This window comes from Nyctereutes procyonoides, unplaced genomic scaffold, assembly GCF_905146905.1.
Source record: "Nyctereutes procyonoides isolate TBG_1078 unplaced genomic scaffold, NYPRO_anot_genome, whole genome shotgun sequence".
Taxonomy (NCBI): domain Eukaryota; kingdom Metazoa; phylum Chordata; class Mammalia; order Carnivora; family Canidae; genus Nyctereutes; species Nyctereutes procyonoides.
The window spans coordinates 10,441,637-10,466,196 of NW_026575047.1; positions in this window are offsets into that span (position 1 = coordinate 10,441,637).

Below are 24,560 nucleotides of genomic sequence, written 5' to 3' on the forward strand. Positions count from 1 at the left end.
GTTAGGGGGATCCCTGGGTGGCTCAGCGGTTCAGCACCTACCTTTGGCCCAGGGTGTGATCCTGGAGACCCGGGATCAAGTCCCAAGTCGGGCTCCCAGGATGGAGCCTGCTTCTCCCTCTGCCTCTCTCTCTCTCTCTCTCTCTCTCTCTCTCTCTGTCTCTTCTCTCATGAATAAATAAATATAATCTTAAAAAAAATGTGTTAGAATATAGTATACGCATCTCTTGATAGTCTCTTTTGTCTGTAGAACAACAAACTAAACATGAGGTTTGGATACACCTAGAAATCAAGAAACATTTAGACTTCATTCAAATATCTATATAATTGAACTACAAACATGTTTTCCATTTCCTGTTAAGAGTATGCCTTCTGTGACTCACTGGGGAAAGAACGGGGTTTCTATTCGGTCCTCTCAGGACCTTTTCAGAGTACTGGGATCTGCCTGCCTGTGTCATGGACCACCATCAATATTTTGCTGATCATCACCAAAACTCCCGGAGAGTCCCTTCAAAATAAAAATGTCTTAATACATGCTCGTGAATATCCTCTACTTCACTGAATTGCTCTGAGGATTAAAGGCATAAACGTAGATCCCTCATCTAGCACTGATCACACGATTGGTGACTATTACCTATAATCCTACTCCTTTATTTTTCCTGCTAGGTCCGCTACTCTGGGAAAGAATAATTCCATTTAGTATTGTGAAAATGTCTACATATCATTCAGTAAATATCATCCATTATCAAACAGATGATATTGCTCAAAATTTTAACCTCCCTCAACAAATATTTTCTCATATCTGAGATATTTATAAAGCAAAGGGGGGACACCTGGGTGGCTCAGTGGTTGAGCAGCTGCTTTCCGCTCAGGGTGTGACCCCGGGATCCAGGATCAAGTCCCACGCCGGGCTCCCTGCCAGGAGCTTGCTTCTCCCTCTGCCTGTGTCTCTGCCTCTCTCTCTCTCTCTATCTCTGTGTGTGTGTGTGTCTCTCATGAATAAATAAAGTCTTAAAAAAATTAAAAAATAAATAAAGCAAAGGGGCTCCATCAAGACAATTCAACAGTGTTCAGCATCAGAAGTGTCCCGATGACTAATGAAGAGGATGGGGTAAGGAGTGTATTCCATAATGGGAGTAAGCTGAAGAAACCCAAACCCCAAGCTGGTGTACACATTTCCATTAATTTCTTTCCAGGTTCTGCATGGAGGTGATTTGTAGTATGCTTCTGTATTTTTGTTCCAGTTGCCCATTAGATAATTCTCAGATTATTAAGCTTTTAAACTCTGCTTTAGTAGCACTTACCCCACAAAATTTGATATGCTAGGTCTTCATTTTCACGCAGCTCAACATAATTTCTAATTTTCCTTGTGATTTCTTCTTTGATTCTTATTTATTTAGAAAAGTATTATTCAATTTCCAACTATTTTGTTATTTTCCAGATTTTTTTTGCTGTTATTAAATTCTTATTTAATTCCATTAGAACTAGAACATATACTTTGTGTAATCTCAATATTTTTGTATTTGAAGCTTGGTTTATGGCCCAGTTCATGAGCTATCTTGTTAAATCCTCCATGTCATTTTAAATGTGTATTTGGGATCCCTGGGTGGCTCAGTGGTTTGGTGACTGCCTTCGGCCCAGGGTGTGATCCTGGAGACCCGGGGATTGAGTCCCACGTTGGGCTTCCTGCATGGAGCCTGCTTCTCCCTCTGCCTGTGTCTCTGTCTCTCTCTCTCTCTCTCTCTGTGTGTCTCTCATGAATAAATAAATAAAATCTTTAATTTTTTTTAAATAAAAAAATAAATGTGTATTCAACTGGTGTTTTTAGACATAAATTAAACCTAGTTGGCTCATAATATTATTCAACTCTTTGTATCTTTCTAACTACTGATTTTATCAATTATTGTGTTGAAATTTATAATAATAACTATGTATTTGTATATTTTCTTTCAATTTTTTCAGTATTTTATTCACACTTCTCAAAGTTGTTATGTGTTTTATCTAGGATATCCTTCATTATTAGTTATTATATTGTATGTATTGAGGTTTACTTAATATTAATATCTGTTCCAGTTCACTTTTGATTATTTTTTTCCATGATCTGTCTTTTTAGATCTTTGTATCTTTTTATGTCTCTTTACACTTATTTTGGGGTTCTGATGACATTATTTTCCAACAGCGGCTGACATTGTGTTCTTTTGTTCTTTAATCCTTTCTTTTCTGTGATTCATTTTGCAAAGGTTTTATTGCTAAAGCCTCAAATCCTCTGATCTTTTTTTCTGCAATGCCCAGTCTTCTTGCTTATTCAACAAGTGTATTTTTTATTTCAACTATTATACATTTATCCTAGAAGTACAATATAAGTATTTTTATAACTTCCATTTTACTCTTTATCATGTTCAGATTTCCTTTCATATCCTTCCTTCCTTGAGCCTACAGCATATATTAGCTATTTCAAAATCCTTGTTTGCTAATCCCATCATCTCTGTCATTTTTTTTGCTGTTTCAGTTGTCTGATTTTTCTCCTTAGTATAGATCACAAAAGGTTTCCCTGTTTCTTCATTTTGAATTTAATGTTACTGAATATTGAATTTGGTATTTTTTTTATTTTTTATTTCCAGCATTCATTTAAGTTAGTTTCAAATTAGTTTGTCCTTTCAAATTTTGTTTTTAAGTTGTTTAATATATATAGAGAGAAGCATGAGTGGCTCAGTCAGTTGAGCATCCAACTCTTGGTTTTGGCTCAGATCATGATATCAGAGTTCTGAGATTGACCTATTGTATAGGGCTCCGCATTCAGTACAGAGTCTGCATGTACCTCTTCCTCTGTCCCTCCCCCCCCAGATAAATAAATAAAATCTTTTTTAGAAAAGTATATCTAAAATAAGATTACTTCAAAGTAACTTTTAAATACACTTTCATATATATTTTCGAAATTTCCCACTACAAGGTATAATCTCTCTTCCTTTGAGCTCCTAATGCCTGTCACATTCAGAAGGTTTGAAAGCTGAAATAAATTATATTGGTAATTGTAGGCAGATAACAAAATAACCTGAAAAAGATGAGTTGAAGTGATGAACATGGAATAAAAGCTATTCTATCTAGTTCCCAGTTAAAATTCTGTTTAATTAATGAATTTATTTGGATTCTTTTGATACTACCATGCATTTTAGTTATCTATTGTTCTTGATACTTCATTTTTTTCTGTATGTCACCTTCCCCAGCTTATATGCACAGTAATTTGTGGAAGGTGTGGAAGTTAGAGATAATAATACATTTAAAAAAATGTTTATCCTCTATATCATTGGAACTAGACACTCACGTCCTGATGTCATTCTTTCCAAGGGAGTCAATGCATGTTGGTTGACCTAACAACTAGGATAAGAAGATGGAAAATCTATAGCAGTTATGGTTTAGATCAAAAGTTATTGTCAAAACTGTATGAATTATATCCACATTTGCTTATTGAATTAAAAAATATAATTATCATATATATGTGCTTATACACATACACATAAACACACCTTTTCTCTAAAAACAAAAACGATTCTAGCTTTCTTCCCCACCCTATTTAAGATGCTTTCTAACGGTGGTGAATTTTATCTGTTTTATGACTATAACTCATTATCCTTAACCTTGTATCTTGCATATGATGGATCTGATTTTCATAATTTATTTGCCGTCCAAGTTTTATTTTTCTAATCTTTTTTATCACTTGATATTTTCAATTAAATTCCTGAAGTGAGGAATGGAAGATGAAAATTAGAGCAATCAACCAGTCTCTCAAGATTACAAGAGCCCTTGGCAGTAAAGTGCATATTGCTTCTTTCAGGATTATATTCAATGAGTCATGGAATGTTGCACTCCTTAGGGAACTAGCTTTGTCTCTGATTTAAGTGGTTATTAGAGTATCAGGTGAGCATCACTTCACATCTATAGTTCTGTTTTCATTTTATATCACAGACAGCTTAGTTCATTCTGACACACAAGTACTTAACTGAACCCCAATCTGTACCTCACCAGGACAGCTTAACTCCACAGATATCTAGTGAGTAATTCTGTATTTCTTCATGATAGAATATTTAAGAGGATTAATATCATATGCCAGATGTATCTTCCAAGGGAACTCCCTCTCTCTACAAATCCACAATCTTATTTACACTGACAGCTGGGCTAATGCCTTTCCTCCTCAGTGTGCTCTCTTTTCAAAGCATAACACTCTTCAATGCACAGCCTGTTTCTCACACTGAATTGGGTAGGGTGAGGAAGAACAAAGATGTGGGAAATGAGGTTGTGAACTGAGAGAAAGATTAATACCAAGGACTTTCTAAATCTATGTGTTTCCCCTTACAGAGCCTATCCAAATCACTCATAAATGGCTTCTATCTTCTGCATTGATTATCAGACATCCATGCAGAGTGTTTGTAAAGAATTTTTGGATTAACAAGCAGGTTTATGCCAAAATGACTCAAATTTATCTGAGTTCCCCTTGTGAAACATAGGGAAAGTTGAAATAGATTGGATGAAGTAGGTTAATATTGCAGTACCCTTGTGCATCGCCTCTTTTCCTGCTCCATTCTGTTCCCCATACCCCTTTACTGTGCTGAGACACAGGTGGTTCATATGATCCATAGCTATGCATAAATGGGTGAAAATCATTTTCAGCTTCCTAAAGAAGATTAATGCCATCATCCTCAAATCAAGGTCACATACTATTAACAAAAGAAACAAAGTCTTCAGATTTAAGGATAAGAAGTATGAGAGAAAAAAAAAAAAGAAGAGAGATCTAAAATTTGTGGTTTTAACAATATCAATCTATGATACCACCTGGCCATAGCCAATCATATTTTTCCTTTTTAAAAATTATGCTAGGGATCCCTGGGTGGTACAGCGGTTTGGCGCCAGCCTTTGGCCCAGGGCATGATCCTGCAGACCTGGGATCGAATCCCACGTCGGGCTCCCGATGCATGGAGCCTGCTTCTCCCTCTGCCTGTGTCTCTGCCCCTCTCTCTCTCTCTCTCTCTGCGTGTGACTATCATAAATAAATAAAAAATAAAAATAAAAATTATGCTACCATTTCTTTATATGTTGAGATTTTATGGACTGGTCTGAGGTTATAACCAATGAATAAACTTGATTCTATAAGGAAATGTCTACCTAAGGAATCAGTCAGTATCTGGGAAAAAAAAAAAAGTATATTAATGCCTTTCACTCTCCTATGAATATGCTGACTCATGCACACCGTTATCTCATCTTATATTATTTCCATCTTGTTATAGGCAGTAAATGGACTGTTGTCTGTTCTTATGAAAGAAACCTGCAATTGTTTATGTATTCTATGTGACTCAATTCTTTGGCTACAGTTTGTTGGACAGGAGTAGACTCAGCCAGGGACAGCAGCATTTTTGTTATCAGGATTAAGAATTGGCCACAGGATATTCTAGTTTAAGAGACTCCAGAAAATAGAATAAGATAAAGGGGACTAATAGTATAGTCACTGTGATGAGCACTGAGTAATGTACACAATTGTTGAATATTATGTTTCAACATGAAACTAATATAACCCTGTATCTTAATTATAATTAGAGAGAGAGAGAGACTTTGAGAAAGTTTGTCAGCTAGCATAAACCTCAAAATGGACCTAAAAAGTATTTACTTGCTTTAAAATCATCTTTACAGCCTTAAAAGGTCAAAAATTAAATATATATGTCAAAAATAAATATAAATATATGTATATAGAAATGATTCTGACATGACAGGATATAATACAGAAAGAAAGACATGTATGGAAATGATAAATCCATGTGAGAAGAGACAGACATGTTCCAAGCATGACCTGGCCCCTGGTGAGTCAGAAAAAGTTCTTATCTGGCTCTATCAGAGGGGAAAACAGTCTTTCTACTCTGTCAATGTACTGTAAAATAGTGGTATCAAAATCAAGAGAGGACATTTGATAAGTATTAGTTCGCATTTAAAAAAATATTTTTATTTATGCATTTGAAAGAGAGATGAGAGAGTGCATGCTCACAGTGAGGGGTGGGCAAAAGTGAGGGCAAAGCAGGCTCCTCACTGAGCGGTAAGTCCTACAAGGGGCTGATCACAGGACCCTGGGATTATGACTTGAGCTGAAGGCAGAGCCTTAGCCCACCAAGCCATCCAGGTTTCCCCACATAACCAAATTTTAAGCATAAAGGACTTGGTACTTTGCAAAGTACCAGTGGACCGAAAATTAGAAGGTGAGTCACTCCAGGAAAAAAGAATGAAAGTCAACAACAATAAAATATTACTTTTAATTAAAGCTGGAGATGAAAGAACTTCATCAGATTAGTTTTCCTAAACAAACAAAAAACAAACAAATGAAAAATTCTCTGGGTCACTTAATTTGTTAAAATTCTTAAATATTCCCTATAACCTACAGGACAGAGGGAAAACAACAAAACCTTTTGAGGTAACAGAGCCCCCACCTACCTTTCCAATCTTGTTTCACTATCAGGGAATGGTCATTCCCAACCAGACTGGTTTCCTTATTTGTTCCAGGGAGGGACAAACCATGCTCATTTCAGCCTATCGGAGTTCGGAGTTCCTGGCACATAGTAGTTGCTCAGTAAATGTTTGCTGATGCAACAAAAACACAAATGCTTTTTAGGCCTGTACTCTGCACCACACTTCTGGGATACCCCTTCCTGCTAGTGAAAACCCAGCTCCTCTCCAAAGCCTTGCTCCACCAGCATGAAGCAATTATCTTTGCAGGTCTGCTCTCCTACTTCCAGTTCCTACAGACTTTAATCACTTCAAACTTTTATTGTTATTTACACCTTTCCTGTTTATGCTTGTCTGCTCCACTAAACTGGGGGTTTCTGGAGGAAGGCTGGATATTTTGAAGCAACGGGAAGCAACAGGAAGGCAGATCTAGTTTTGTGCCTTGGGGCAACATAGAAAACACAACAATACCTGCAACGTAGTTGGCACTGCATAAATAGTAGGGATTATCATGAATCATCTCTCACAGCTTTAGTTATCTCACTTATAAAATGAGAATAATAATAAATCTGTGTCAGGTGAGCCTTAATGAAGATTAGAAATAATGTCTGAAGGGGATCTTGGGTCGCTCAGTCTGTTAAATGTCTGGCTTTCCATCTCAGCTCGGGTCTTGCTGTCAGGATTGTGAGTTCAAGTCTTGCATTGGGCTCAGTGCTGAGTGTAGAGTCTACTTAATAAAAATAAAAAAAAAATAATAATATCTGAAAAGTCTCTAGTTCCTTCCTTAGCACTCAGTAACTGGTTAATGACCATATGGCAGCTATGATTACAAAGCCTGAGACTGGGTGCAGAGAACATGCTCCATAAGGACTTAGGGAATAAGGTGAATGAACCGAGAGGAACATAATCTAATATAAACTCAGATATCATGGGAAATTTTTTAGGTCATTCATTCAATAAATATTTATTAATGGCTTATTGTTATGTACTAGGCTTTGTTTTAGGTGCTGGAATACAATAGCAAAAGTAGTCCTATGAAGTTTGCATTTTAAAGGAGAAGGCAGATAATAAACATAGGAAATGACAGAGAAATAAAAGCTTATAGGATGTTAAATGTTATGAAGAAAAAAAAGCAAGCTGAAGGCAAGCTAGGGGGATTTAGAAGGGGCTGTCTGTAGAGGTGGCATTCAGGCAGAGTAGAATACTTAGATGAGCTGGATATTGTGAGATGTCCTCACCCCCTTATCCCCAAGCAGACTCTAGCTTCACACACGTCAGTCTCTAGTGCCAAGAGACCAGCACCGCTAAAAACGCTACAGTCTGGCTCCCAAGGCCAAGCCACAAAAACTGCTGAACCAATGATTCCAAACTTTTTATACAACTTTTTGAATTAGCCCCACGTGCAAGTAAATGGAATAAACCATACTGCTATTGGTCTTTTCTCCAGAAAAAGATGGTTTGTTCTCACCAAACAAAACCATCAGGGTGAGTTGAGTCGGACTCTTCTTTTCCCATAAAGTGACTGGGAAAATAGCTTCTTAGAGAGGGAGAAACAGAAAAGCAAATGGAAATCAGTATAACTAAGCCAAAAAAAAAAAAAAAAAGCCAATTTGGAAAAGAAAGAAGAAAGAAAGAGAGAAAGAGAGCAAGAAAGCAAGAGTAACACTTCAAACAAAGAATTAGAGCAATTTCTAACGCCAGAGAGTTCTCTTCTTTGATTTGGGACAGTGGCACAAAATAAGCAAAAGCATAGAAGTGAAACCCTAAAAACCAAACATAAAATAGATCATTGTTTTATCTTTGACATTCTTAAGTTACTCTTTATCATGATTTGCCTATAATACCATCAGCTGAGAGACCACTAAGCTGCATAATGCCTATTAATGAATATATATATCTCCTGATTTTTCCCTTAAATTTGAAGTGGTTGTCCTCTGTCTTTTAGATATTTCGGCATCTTAACTACAAATAACAGTATGTATCCACACACAAATATTTCTTTGCATAGATTTTCATAAGCCAGCTCTTAGAGCTGAGAGAGAGAAAGAGAAAGGAGACTATGCCACATTAATATAAAATTGGGGCTCTTGAGGAGACATGTTCTGTATAATGTGTAGTCTGAGAATTCAAGAAAAAATGTCTAAGAGAAGGATAACTTAGATCATCACAGAGGAATAACTGGGTTTTTACGGCTTTTTATATTCTCTTTCTGTTTTCTGAAAATTGCCTGTATTCCCCTTATGGATAAAAATGAAGTGTGTGTGTGTGTGTGTGTTTTAAGATTTTATTTATTTATTTGTGACAGAGAGAGAGAGAAAGAGAGGGTGAGAGAGCACAAGCAGGGAGGAAGGCCAGAGGGAGAGGGAGAAGCAGACTCCCCACTGAGCAGGAAGCCTGATTCTCAGCTCCATCCCAGGACCCTGAGATCATGACTGAACCAAAGACAGATGCTTAACTGATTGATCTACCCAGGTGCCCCTCAACTGTTTTTAGTAATCAAGGCTAATGTACATCTTAGAATTAGTATTATTTTTGTTTATTTCAAGTCCGTTCATTTTTCATATCATACCATAAAGCATCACATAAAAGGATGCTTCTAATCCAGCCATTACTACATGCTTCTTAATGATAGTCTGAAAAACAAACTATTGTATTTATGTAGTTCCTTGTTATTTTCCAAGCAGTTTTGCAACTGGCCCAAGATAGAGTGTAGAGTGATGTGTTGGTTATATTTGCCAATGTTGGAATCAGAATTCTTGGGTTTATAGATAGTTTCTGCCATTCAATGCCTGTGTGTGGCCTTGGAAAGTTATTTGTAAAAGGAGAAGAAGAAGAAAAAAGACATACATACATTCTAAGGGTTTTAAGATTAAATGAGTAAATAGATAATACATGTAAAATAACTAGATGTGTTCCCTATTGTTGTTTTTATCTGATTATATGCAAGAGAAAATCTTAAGTAGTAGATAAGAAAGATCGTATCAAAAAAAAAAAAAAAAGAAAGAAAGATTGTACCAAGGCTTCTTTCTGAGGAGGAAAATAGTTATAATAAAGATCTCTTGTTAATAGCATTCAAAGAGTTCTAATATTCTTAAATTTCATGTTGGTTATAAATTGGCTATTAACGGACTTAAGGTTTTGTTCTTACAATTCTACATTATGGTCATAGCAAAAATCTTAATTTTGTTGACTTTATATACTTCAGATATTCTTGATACCTTGCAATATTCCAGTCTAATGGCCAGTGCTGGTGATAATAGTAATCAATCCTAGAACATTGACTTGTTTCAATTGAAAGCAGCTCTGTGTAATGGTGAATAAAAAAGCTAAACTTTCTGGGAAAGGCACTGAGAAAATCTCTTTACTGACAGCGCAACTATCCATGTATAGAACGGAGATCAAAAGTTAGATACGTTATCTCTTGTCACTGTTGGCAGCTCCAATTCCTCACCTCTTCACCTCGTTGGCTGTAACACAACATTGTTGATAAACAGTTTCCTCATTTCTGAAGGCTTTATATTGGGATGGCATGTCGGGTTCAGTCCTTTCAGAAAGTTAATACTTTGTTTGAGTTGGGCTTCTACGTGCTCTCTGAGTGTCACTTTTGTCTATAGCACTTCCAGTCACCCCTCTTCAACTCATCATCAGCTGGCTCACTGGTTAGTTTCCTGCTGTCATTTCTCACATGACCCTGTAAAACAAAACTGTTTTCCGTTTCCTTTTCTTTTCTTCTTCTTTTTTTTAATGATATCTTCAATGTGAATGACCTCGGTGGCAAGAAGCTTGTCTTGTCATTCTATATTACATCTTGAAAGACGTAAGAACTGTTGAAAATTTCAGCAAATATCCACTCAGCTATCTGTACCACATTAAAAAAATATATACATGTGCAACAGGTCCCAATTCATTTTTAAATTTTTAGACTGCTGCTATCATTGATGTTATACTTCATATTTGGAGCAATTAATTACACATACTTCACATTTAATAATTATTCTATACATTTTGGGTGTTCAATTGACTAGTATTCTTTGAAAAAAGAAAGGAAGGAAGGAAGGAAGGAAGGAAGGAAGGAAGGAAGGAAGGAAGACGGAAGGAAGGAAGGAAGGAAGGAAGGAAGGAAGGAGCAAGGAGGGAAGCCTCCTCTATGCAACAGAGTGACCAAAACATATTTTATTCTCAGCTAGGTCTTTTACTGGATTCTTTAGCTGACCACTTTTCCTCTAATATTATAATATTAGTCCTGATGGTGTAACCATCAGTTTTTGTTTGTGTGTTTACTAATTTAATGTTGGTAAAAGCATTTTTCTAATTGCCAAAGGGGCATACATAAGGAAAACACTTTTCAGTTTTCCCAATTGCAGGATCTGACCTTGCTCCACTTTTCAAAACCAGTGAAAAACATTTATAGAGCTGTAATCAGTATCAAGTTACTCTAGCTACTTAATATGCAGATTTTACTTCTCAGTTCTGATAAATGGACTGCTGCCTCATGCTTGTACTACTTTTCACTGAGGCTCATCTATTCTAATAGCTGTTTTTTTGTTAGATACCAGTGGTACATATATCTATTTAGATAATCTCTAAAGCCTCTCTGACCACCCCATGATTGAGGCCCTTTGTGGATTATGCCAATCTCCCTCTCAAAGGCTGAACTCACCCCCCAATAGGTTTATATTTCTTGAATATGCTTTTTAAGATAGCAAGTAGTTTGAGATATTTCTCCCCTGCCCACAATTGCATGGTTGACATTCTCTTCACATGTTCTATTCTGCTGGAGCCAATGACCCAATGCAAAGTGGAGCTTAATCTACGACGAATATCCAAAATTCTTTTCTTACAAAGTTGATTCAGGAAAATAAGTTAAATTAAGAGACGCATTATTACATTTAAAAAAAATGAAGGTGCCTGGGTGGCTCAGTCAGTTGGGTGTCTGTCTTCAGCTCAGGTCATGATCTCAGGGTCCTGAGATTTAGCTCTCTGCTCACGGGAAGTCTGCTTCTCCCTTGCCCCTCCCCCCAGCTATGTGCACACACTCTCTCAAATAAAATAAGCAAAATCTTAAAAAAAAAAAAATTCAGCAAGAGCTCCAAAATAATATGGACGAAGTAAGAAGGAAACAGAAAGACAAAAGACATAAAATTTTTTTAACTTCTGGAGAGCATCAAAAGAAGTAGCACCATTTATATTGTCAGCTATCCTGATAGATTGGGTTAGAAAAAAAAAATTCTGGATGTAAGGAGCAACATTTATAAAAACATTGATAAAGGATAAAGCAAGCAAATCTTATAATACTAAATGTAGTGGATTTATCTGAATGTTATATAGTAGATGGAGATTTCTGTTTAAATTAAAACTTGAAATATGAGCTGGGGCCAATTTGAGGGTCATTTTGCTTATAAAAGGCCAATTTTAATTTGAGACCACAGGTTAGTTGCTTTCTTCTTCTCCACATTCACAATTGAAATCTAACACAGGAGCCTTTTCAAAAATGTAGATAAAAATAGACTACCGGTTGAGGCAGAAGTGTGAGTCTATTTGCATCCCCTCATGTCCTATAAGATCCATGATGGCTTCATAGAGGTGTGTTTGAGAAGCATAGCTCTAGTATTTGGAGGACTTCAAGTGATTCTGAGTAGAAGCGACCTTTGGGCAATAGCTTTTTACCTTTCCTTTTGAGTCCAGATGTGGGACTTGATCCTAGGACTCCAGGATCACCACCTGAGCCAAAGGCAGTTGCTCAACCATTGAGCCACCTAGGTGCCCTTTTCTTTTCTTTCTTTTCTTTTCTTTTCTTTTCTTTTCTTTTCTTTTCTTTTCTTTTCTTTTCTTCTTTCTTTTCTTTTCTTTTCTTTCTTTTCTTTTCTTTCTTTTCTTTTGTTTTCTTTTCTTTCTTTTCTTTTTTTCTTTTCTCTTTTCTTTTTTTTAGATTTATTGATTGATTGATTGATTGATTGATTTATGATAGACATAGAAATAAAGAGAGAGAGAGAGAAGCAGAGACACAGGCAGAGGGAGAAGCAGGCCCCATGCTAGGAGCCCGATGCAGGACTCGATCCCGGGACCCTAGGATCACGCCCTGGGCCAAAGGCAGGTGCCAAACCGTTGAGCTACCCAGGGATCTCCTTTTCTTTTCTTTTCTTTTCTTTTCTTTTCTTTTCTTTTCTTTTCTTTTCTTTTCTTTCTTTTTTTTTTTCTTTCTTTCTTTTCTTTTCATGTTCCCAGAAAATATGTGAGGAATAAAACAAGGCTGTGGCTTCATGAAGGATCAAGATGGTCTAAAGCCTAGAGTGTAGACCAATATTCCTTCTGTACATCTGCCTTTAGAGCCAAAGCAAAGAAGTTCTGTACAATTTTCAGAAATATATAACATTTTCTTGTTTTCTTTCCTTTTTAAAAAAATATTTTATTTATGTATTCATGAGAGACACACAGAGAAAGGCAAAGACACAGGCAGAGAGAGAAGCAGGCTCCCCATGGGCAGCCTAATATGGGACTTTATTCCAGGATCCTGGGATCATGACCTTAGCCAAAGGCAGACAGTCAACCATTAGGCCACCCAGGAGCCCCAAATGTTTAAGGTTTTCAATCACAGAATTTCAAAAGTGATGTTTACTAGAAGTCTTAAAACGTATTTGAACACTTGGGTCCAGGCTCTTCATAGCATAAAAGTGTACCTGTATTCAATGCTGCCACACGCAGTTGAAAATGGATGGAATAGAATGCCGGCAGATCCGATGTAAATGATTGATGCGTTAAGGTATAGCTTTATGATCAGCATAAATGTCTGTAATATCATTATTCCCCTTGTGCTACCAGACAAAAATGTGTAGATTTCATTAGTATTCTTTGGTGAAAAATAATGTACCCACACATAAACATAGGTTAAATATATGTTCAAATCAAATACATTATTAAATTGGGCAACAAACATAAGCATTGTTCTTAAAATTGTGAGAATAATTTGAGAAGAGAAGGTGGGTGGAAAAGCTAAAGAAGGATGAGTTGAGGTCACTTAGTTGAAAGTGTAAGGGTTGGGGGGAGCAATAGCAGGCTTCATACAATGAAGAATACAATCAGAAATGAAGGGTTCTGTGTTTGTCTTATTCACAAAGGAAAAGGCAGGAACTTTCCAATAGTTATCATAGGAACACACTTAGACAAGATGCAAAAGTCTTTTTTTTTTTTTTTTTACGATAGTATTTATTTATTCATGAGAGACAGAGAGAGGCAGAAACAAGGCAGAGGGAGAAGCAGGCTGCTTGAAGGAAGCCCAATGAAGAACTGGATTCCAGACTCGAGACCACACACTGAGCCGAAGGCAGATGCCCAACCCCTGAGCCACCCAGGCGTCCCTGGAAAAGTATTTTATACCAGTTCTATATGTAAATAAATAAATGTGTGTGTGTGTGTGTGTGTGTATATATAGAGAGAGACAGAGAGAGACAAAAAGAGATAGAAATAGAGACAGAGTTAGAGGGAAGGATTGATTCTGCCTTGAGATCAGTTCTGGACATTCATCATTTAGTAACCAAGTTGTCTGTTTTCCTTCTGCCAATATTCACTAGTTATATTTCGTCTTTTTAAGTAAAGTCCACTGTTACAAAGCATTAGCTTAATTCTCAATTTTGCTTTCTATTTCTCTCTAGTCCCTAGTTGGTAAAAAATACAAAAAAAAAAAAAAAAAAACCAAGAAACACCCCCTTAATTGTTTTTTGTTTTGTTTTTGCTTTTTAGTAATCACTTTTATTTGCTTGATTTTCTTCATGGTGGAAAAAGGTAGAGCAATGGTTCCTTTAATCTTGGGTCTGACATTTTATTCTGGGGTCTTTGAATCCATGAGTTGTGGGAGCTTGGAGTTGTCATTTAGATCAGTAATTGATGATTTAACCTGATTCACCATCTTTTCTGCCACAGTACTACATAAATATGATGACATTTGTGGAAACAAATTTAAGAATTTCTGGTTTTTTTTTTAGTCTGATGACCTCGTCAAATCAATGACTGACTTATAAGTCCCTTTTTTGTTGTTAGGAACTACACTCCAATTTATACCAGAAACAAATAAATCTGTATAAAAATGAAATGCAGGGGTACCTGAGTGATTAAACATCTCCCCTTCAACTCAGTTCATGATCCTGAGGTCCTGGGATCAAGCCCAGCTCCCTGCCAAGTGGGGAGCCTGCTTCTCCCTCTCCCTCTGCTCCCCACCCCCTGCAGCTCCCTTGCACCCAGTCTTTGTCTTTTTCAAATAAATAAAATCTTAGAAAAAATAAATGCGTTTTTTTCATTTGAGTTCACCGTAGTACTGTAGATATATAAATTGGTAGGTAGATAGATAGATACTGTATTTATAATCCTCTAAGGTTTGTTGTGTTCAGCTGTGTAATTTGTGTTAATTTGTTATTGCTTAGTTGTATAAAATTTTAACTTGCTGGGAAACATTATCCGATATAACTGCAATAATATGATGTCACCAGTTCTTGATATAGCAATTTGGTATGAGAAAATTTGCTCTATAGAAACATAAACCACAGTATATACAAAATAATGTAGCTTTATTTTCCTGATTTCTGGAATCATATTGGCCAAATACTACACTAGCATTTTTTGATGCCAATTAAATTTGGTTGATATTTTGAAATATTCTAATCACAATATAAAAGTAAGGTAATATCATGCAAAACAAAGCAATATTGCTAAACAGATGTTTCTGAGATCTGATTGAATCCTTAAGTGAATATTTGCTTTTTCTGCTTTAGTTCCCTTCTACATAGAAAACTCTGACTCTGTGGAAAACATGTAGGAAATAAATATTTCTTAAAAACAAGCAAACAAACACACATTTTTAACCATGGAATGGTCACATAATACAAAACAAATTATTGTCTTGTCTTTTGCACTCTTGTATTTGCAGTTCTGTCCCTTTCCCCTTTTATGGCCCTTTGAAGAAGAAAAGATGGAAAAATTGTTTCTAAATGCTGGGACTTCTGTAGCCATCATAAGAGAGGTAAAGGGCTTCTGTTCCAAGATTCATTTTATGATCTAAATATTTTACCTTAGAGATCGTCCCAAGAGATTTACAGTCTTCAAAGTTGGAAGCTTGTCAAAATGCCTTTCCACATCAGAGTAAATAATGCTCGATAGTTTGAAAGGAAGAAGTAGATGAACCCTGAGGAAGAGAATTTTCCCAAACTAGAAGGAGTGAAGAAGACATAGATTGACTATTGATACTTTAGTACTAGATGCCAGGGATTTAAAGCTATTTAGGGAGGAAAGTTACCAGTGAGGTTGGCACCTTTGGGGAGATATTTAATTTCCAATTGTCGCTGTAACAAATTGCCACAGATTTGGTGGCTGGAAAGAACACAAATTTATTGTAGAACAGTTCTGGAGGTCAGAAGAGTGACATGGGTCTCTTTGGGCTAAAATAAAGGTGCTGGCAAGGCTGTTTCTTCTAGAAGTTCTGGAGGAGAATCTCTTCCCTTGCTTTGTCTAGATTCTAGACGTTACTCAGTTTTTGGCTTCTTCCTCAATCTTCAAAGCAACATAGACTTTCTTCCCCTGCCCCCATTGCTTCCTTTGTCTCATTCTTTGCCTGTCTGTCTGTCTCTCTCCCATCCTCACCACTGATTCTGACTAACTTTTCTGCCTTCTTATTCCATGACTTTAGGGCTCTTATGATTACCTTAGATCCTTCTGTATAATCCAAGATAATCTATTTTAAGATTAGTTTATTACAAACTTTCCAACTCAGTTCTCTCTTGAAATGCAACAGAATATATTCACAGGACCCAGGGAGTAGGACATGGACATCTTGGGAGAGGAGCATTATTCAATCTATCACAATGGGCAACCTGGGATTGGGCAAGATGTCACAAAAATAGCTCTTTCTATTAAGGATAGTATATCAAAGAAATTCCCATTTTATCCTGGATCACTGAATCTTCGCACCTCAATAAAGAACAAAGAAAGAGAAGGATGTCTTAAAAAATTGATGGAAACTTTAGTGGATTGGCTTCAATCCAGATATTATTTGTCGTAGAAAAAAATAAAAAGCTGACATCTCTTCCTTTAAATATAGTAGGACAACTCAAGTCCGCTAATAAAAATTAAATTTGTGACCTCAGTTTTGTCTCACTTCTTAATTTATAGTACCAAGGAGAGATCCTAAATTCATTTTATGAATAGTAACTTTTAGAAGAATTGGGATTTTTGTTGTTGCTGTTCCTGCAGTTTTGAGAATAAAATATGTTGGAGTTTTCTATCAAAACCAGGTTCCTTGTTGGGGTGCCTGGGTGGCTCAGTCAGTTAAGTGTTTGACTCTTGATTTTAGCTCAGGTCATGATGTCAGGTAGGATCTGTCTATGTTGTCAGGCTCTGCGCTCAGTGGGGAGTCTGCTTTAAATTCTTTCTCCATCTCCCTCTGCCTCTCCTTCCTAAAATAAATAAATTGTTTAAAAAAAAGACAGATTCCTTGAAACTATAATGCAATGGAATATTTACTGGATATCTCCATTTCACAAGGGAAATTGAGATTAAGAAGGGTGAAATATCAATACCATACTGTTTTGATTACCACAGCTTTGTAGTATATCTTGAAATTTGGAATTGCAATACCAACAGCTTTGTTCTTCTTTCTCTCAGGATTGCTTTGGCTATTCAGGGTCTTCTGCAGTTTAATACACATTTTAGCATTATTTGTTTTACTTTTTCAAAAATGCTGTTGGCATTTTGCTAGGGAATTGCACCAAATCTGTAGATTGCTTTGGGTAATATGGACATTTGATAATATTAATATCTTTCCATTTGTGTGTGTCTTCAATTTTTTGAACAGTGTTTTATAGTTTTCAGAATATAAGTCTTTCACCTATTAAGTTAAATTAGCTATTTTATTCTTTTTGGTGTCACTTGTAAATTGTGTGTGTATGTGTGTGTGTGTGTGTGTATGCTAGTTTCTCTTCCTGGGACTTCATTATTAATGTATAGAAATGCTATCAATTTCTAGATATTAGTTTTATGTCCTGCCACTTTACTGAACTTGTGTATTCTGGTAGTTTTTCGGTGGAATCTTTAGTATTTTCTATGTATAGTACCATGTCATCTATGAATAGTGACAGTTTAACTTTGTCTTTACCAATATGGACACAGAATAGATACCCTAGAAATAAACCCAAATGTATATGGTCAATTAGTCCATGACAAAGGAGTCAAGAATACACAATGGGGAAAAGACAGTCTTTTCAATTAATGGTGCTGGAAAAACTGCATAGCTACATGCAAAAGAATGAAGCTACCCTACTTTCCAATACCATACACAAAAATTAACTCAAAATAGATTAAAGACTTAAACTTGAGACCTGAAATCATAAAAATCATAGAAAAGAACATAGGCAGTAATTTCTCTGATATTAGCCATAGCAATATTTTTCTAGGAGGGAAATAAAAGTAAAAAATAAACTAATGGGACTACATCAAAATAAAAAAAATTGCATAGCAAAGGAAATCATCAACAAAACAAAGAGACAACCTACTGAATGGGAGAGGATATTTGCAAATGGTATATCAGATAAGCAGCTAATATCCAAAATATATAAAGAACTCATACAACTCAACACTAAAAAAACTAAAGAATCCAATTAAAAATTGGGCATTTTTCAAAAGAAGACATATAGGTGGCCAAAAGTCACATGAAAAGATGCTCAACATCCCTAATTAGCAGGTAAATATAAATCAAAACCATAATGAGATATCACCTCAACCCTATTAGAATGGCAAAAATCAAGAAGATAAGAAACAGCAAGTGCTGGTGAGATTTAAGAGAAAAAGGAACCCTTACACATTCCCTTTGGTCGGAATGTATATTAGTGTAGTACTCTAGGAAACAGTACGTAGCTTCCTCAACAAATTAAAAATAGCAATACCATATGATCCAATAATTCCACTATTAGGTATTTACCCAGGGAAAATAAAAATACTAATTAGAAAAGATAAATGCACCCCTATGTTTATTGCCACATTATTTTCAATAGGCAGGACATGAAAGTAACCTAATTGTCCATCAATGGATGAATGGATAAGGGAATATGATACATATACACAATGGAATATTACAAAATCATAAAAAAATGATGAGATCATGTCATTTGAGACCACATGGATAGACTTAAAGGGTATTATGCTAAATGAAATAAGCCAGGCTGAGAAAGACAAATATCATATGATTCTACTCATAAATAGAATAAAAAATGAATAATCAAAAAGCAAAATCAGAACTATAAATACAGAGAACATGCTGATGGTCGATACAAGAGAGAGAAGTGGGCATTGGGCAAAATGGATGAAGGGGAGTGGGAGATACAGGCCTCCAGTTATGGAACCAGTGAATCACAGGAATAAAAAAAAAAGCATAAGGAATACAGTCAATGATATTGTAATAGGGATGTAATGGGACAGATGGTAGCTATATTTGGGGCGAACATAACATAATGTGTAAAGTTGTTAAATCACTAAGTTGTACAACCTGAAACTAATGTAACATGTGTTTCTATTATACTTAGGGGGAAAAAAAAAGATGAAATACTTCCTTGATATCAGTAAAGTAGTAAATTACAGAAATGGCATCCATTCACAAGCTCTTTATAACAAAACTCATATATTTAAACATTATACTGCATTTTCCAAAATCACCTCTTATAAGAAACATAAGAATTTCATTTATTAAAATAAACAAATAGACAAACACAGGCTTCATCCCTTAGAGAGAGGCCTTCGGTTGGGATCTAGGAATCTGTATTTTAACAATCATCTCTGGTATATATATTATGCACAGGAAGCTTGAGATATTTTGCATTATGCAGTGCAGTCTCCCTGGTTCCTGAACAATGCAATTCTCCCAAAGTACATCTCTCTGTAATTGCATTTAGAAGGTGAGCTTTTGCAGAATTAGGAAGTCTGAAATGTCCAGCTGTATACACCATTTCTAACCTTCTAAGCCCCCAAATTCCAACTGGAAATCCCTGTAAATTGAAGAAATTGGCTCACTCCACAGAGAGGGTCTGTCAATTTATAAAGGTGGCTACTCCAACTATAGTACCAAGGTCTTATTTCTAAAATATGTTTAGTTTTTGATACATGAGATCTCCAACTAGCCACATCAAAGTTGCATGAAGCCCATTTTTTAGTCTCTCTGATAGCCCTATTCCTGAGAGGCTGCCAGCAGGCTGTCAATTTTACTATTTCCTCACTGTCATAGGCAATGTTGCATTGCCCACTAAGGAAAACAATCCCCAAACTACTAAAATTAATGTTCTCTTTACACTGCTGTCACAAATGAATGGATTTTCAAATAGAAATTATACAAGGAAAATTGCTTTCAGAACAAGACCACATTCTGCAAGAAAAATGTCACGGTACTGTTTATTTGTCTGACCAATGCATAGGCTTCTAGAAAATAGAGTTTATTATAGGGAAGTATGATGGGTCTTTGACAGACACTACGGCAAGAACACTGTTAGAAAAATGTTGCTTGGTCAACACAAAGCAATTACTTGTCAGAAAGACTAGTGTAGATGGAATGACGTTCCTCTGTTAGCCTTGATTTTACGACTGAATTTTGAGGTATTTTAGTCTTTATTACCAAGTAAAAATGCAAGTGGATTGTTAAAGTATATTAATTATGCATAGCAGAGTCCACGAGTATACACTAGTATACATACCTCAAAAATGTCAACAGCACATTTGTTTCCTCATGTAAAGATATTTTCTTTAATATCAGTAGGATAATAAATTTCAATGACTTACAATTTTTGCAGTGTTCTTGTTACTTTCAATGAATATTACGCATCTTTTTTTTTTTCTTTTTTCCCCCCAATGACTGTCCACATACACTTGTTTTGGGCTGATCTTCAAATCTTTGATAGGTTTTGTAAGATGTTAATCATATATGGAGAACAGAGGTCAAAGGAAAACGGAGTGAGAGAGATTGTGAAAACCTCATGTTCAAACTTTTGAGGGAATAGATATTTAGCTCTGTTTACAACTAATTATCGGTCCATTCGTGAAAGTGAGAATCCTCAGAATCATTTTTTATTTGTCCTCTCACATATCCCATACATATAATCCTATTTTAACATGTATTAAACATTCACCATGTGCCACTCGCTGTGCTAAGTTCTTTAAATATCTTATTTTACTTCATCTTCACGAGGAATTGATGAATTAGACTTTTTTTGTTCTCCCTAATATCTATGTTAAAACCTAATCCTAGTGTGTTTGCATTTGGAAGTGGGCATTTGGGTTCATGGCTGACTATTATGAGATTCATTCCCTTATAAAAGAGACCCCAGAGAGCTTTCTGTTCCTTCCATCAGATGAGGACACAGTGAAAAGATGGCTACACATGAACCATGGAGTGGGCTCTCACCAAACACTGAATTTACCTCTACCTTGATCTTGGACTTTAGCCTTAAAAATTATGAGAAATTTCTCATTTTTATAAGCCCAGTTTATGGTCTCTCTCTCTTTCTTTTTCTTTCTTTCTTTCTTTCTTTCTTTCTTTCTTTCTTTCTTTCTTTCTTTCTTCTTTCTTTCTTTCTCTTTCTTTCTCTTTCTTTCTTCTTCTTTCTTCCTTTCTTTGATAGAGAGAAAGCACATGTACAAGCAAGGTGGGGTATGGGGCAGAAGGAAGGAGAGAATTTCAAGCAGGCTCCACACTGAGCATGGAGCCCAATATGTGGCTCAGTCTCATCACCCTGAGATCATGACCTGAGTTGAAATCATGAGTGGGAAGCTTAACCAGGTGCCATGAGAGTATTTTATGATGGTAGCTTAAACTGTCTAAGACAAGTCCTTTCTTATTATGAATTTTACCCACAAAGAAAGTGAGATTTTGAAATTCAGATAACTTGTTTAAGGTCTCACAATCAAAAATGGTAAGGCAGCCCTCACTAAAATCATCTACTCTCCTGTCTCTTATCAATGATCAAGTCTGTTGAAATCAACTTTTCCATTTCCTAAATCCAGTTTTCTACATCAACAAAGCTACTCTACTTTGCCATCAACTTTCATCCAACTGTTAACAACAAACTTTGATACAGTATCCCTGAATCCAATCTTCCTTTTTTCCCCATTCACTCATCCATTCATATCATTATAACTAGGTCATTTTTTCTGGCGAGGAACTTTTCCTTCCTTCCTTCCTTCCTTCCTTCCTTCCTTCCTTCCTCCCTCCCTTCCTCTTCTTCTTCTTCTTCTTCTTCTTCTTCTTCTTCTTCTTCTTCTTCTTCTTCTTCTTCTTCTTCTTTTGAGAGAGAGCACAAACAGGGAAAGTGGCAGGTCAGATAGAGGGAGAGGGAGAAGCAGGCTCATCATTGAGCAGAGAGCGAGATGCAAGGCTCAATCCCAGAACCCTGGGAATATGACCTGAGCCAAAGGCAGACACTTAACCGACTGAGCCACCCAGGTGCCTGTATTTTCTTTCTTCAAAAAGAAAGAAACTGATTTATTACTCTTAAGCTACCCTCCTTAGATTCTTGAATAACTTACCACCATCCTTGGGATGACCTCCATACTAATGAATTTCTCAGTTTGCCTCTACTCTTAAATATTTGGGGGAGGGGGACTTATGAGTTACTATTATGCATCAGCCTCTGTCTGACCACTAACTCTCTCAACAATCCTATCTCCAATCGGTCACATTATTTCTTGATGAATGTTTTCTCAAATGCAAAGTTAGAAATGAAGATCCTTGAACTTTAATGTGCCAATGACTTGCTAAAAGTACTTTCAGCAGATACCAGTGTAAGATGGGAAAAGTAAAATATGGAAGAGGATGAAATCAGACAAGACTGCAAATTCAAATTCATGGGAATTCTAATGTAAGTTATGCCTCAGAGTTGTTGCTATCTGGGGCACGACTGTTGGACACTGATCCTCTAGCACCTCAATCATGGGCTAAAATCCTTTGGAGAGGAGAACATAAACTCCCAGAAATATCTCATAAGCAGATCCAGTAGCAAGCTCTCCAAGCAGAGTTGAAAGTATGCATGTTGGGGGGATGGGGCACCTGGATGTCTCATGGGTTGAGAATCTACCTTCAGCTCAGGTTGTGATGCCAGGATCCTGTAATTGAGTCCTGCATTGGGCTCCCTGCAGGGAGCCTGCTTCTCTCTCTGCCTGTGTCTCTGCCTCTCTCTGTATCTCTCATGAATAAATAAAATAAAATAAAAAATAAAAGAAGGGTTTTAAAAAAAAGAAAACATGCACTTTTGGAGCAACACTTTCAGAAATTAAGGGAGAGGGACCTATTAAAATTAAAATTAAAAGTGAGACAGAACACCCACAGTGGCTAGATCCACCAGTTACCATTAAGGAATTATACATAAATCCTTAACAAACAGGAAACATCTGTCTGAGAAACATGCATTTCTTTCATGTGGATGTTACTTCCAATGAATTATTTGCACTTTTTTTCTATTTCTGTAGATCTTTTCACTTTCCATTATTATATTTGTTTTTAATTGATTTTGAAGGTTTGTTTATATATAATGGCCATGTACAGATAATATACTGTTTATGCTTCTTATGGCTTCTCTTCTTAAAATCAGTTTTTATTTTTTAAAATATCCATTGTGGGATGCCTGGGTGGCTCAGTGATTGAGCATCTGCCTCTGGCTCAGGTCATGATCCCCAGGTCCCAGGATCAAGTCCTACATCAAGCTCCCCACAGGGAGCGTGCTTCTCCCTCTGCCTATGTCTCTGCCTCTCTCTGTGTCTGTCATGAAGAAATAAATAAAATCTTTAAAAAATAAAATAAAATGATAAAATAAAATACCTATTGTAAGAAACCTTAAAAATGAACAAATAACTATTTTTTTTTAATCCTAAGGAGAAAGGTAACAAAAGACATGCTACTACATAAGGATAATCGCTATTACTATTTTGGGTTATACACTTATATGTATGTGTGTATACAAATGAACACAAAATCAAAGCAAAAATATTAATACTATGTTCAGGTGTTTTTTTATTGTTGTACATTTATAACATACAACACTGTATATAAATTAATATGCCACTATATGGGTTTATACAATAACTGCATAACATTCATCACTTAGGTGTCCCATAATACATTTAATCAACACTTTAAGATAGTAGGATAGCTTTGCAGTCAAGATTATTGACTTTGAATAAGACAGAAATTAAATCTAACAGCAGCTTGGTGAAACCACTCAATCATTCAGTTCTCTATCATTAAAAATCATTGTTTCACCGAGTCATTTTGTGAATATGTGCACATTGGGGAAAAGATGCATACCCTCCATAAAGCTGTGTTGAGTGTGACTCAGGCTTAGGGCTTTTTCACTAAAGAAAGACAAGAAAGAAACTGCTTTGCAATGTAATTGGAAAACAAAGCAATCCCTTGACCATGAGTATAGTGAGGTAGATGTTGAGATGGTAGTCAGAAGTGAATTGCAACAAACATCAATCTAGAACAATCTTGATATCCTTTCATGGATATTTCTTTATGATCCTTTTTTATAAAATGAATTTATAAGAGTATCCTCAGTCTGAAGGCCCTTTATGAACATTGCCAATTTTGGGGCGGACAAGTTCAACTAATTTACATTCATATTAGTCATATACAAGAGAACTTTACTACTCCCACATTGACAATATTGGGCATTTTCTTTTTTAAAAAACATGCAATTTGAAAGAAGTAAGGTAGGGACGCCTGGCTGGCTCAGTGGTTGAGCGTCTGCCTTTGGCTCAGGGCATGATCCCAGGGTCCTGGAATTGAGTCCCACATTGAGCTTCCTGCATGGAGCCTGCTTCTCCCTCTGCCTATGTCTCTGCCTATCTCTATGTCTCTCATGAATAAATAAAATCTTTAAAAAAAATTAAAGAAGTAAGGTATGTCAATATTCCATTTTGATTTTTGTAATTATAAATGTGTTTGCCATTTAAAATAAATTCTAAATTCTAGAATATTTCATTTTTATGATTATATTTTTTCTTAAAATTTTCTGATAGTATTATATTTAAACTGTAACATTTTTTCCAGTCATAAATTTTCAA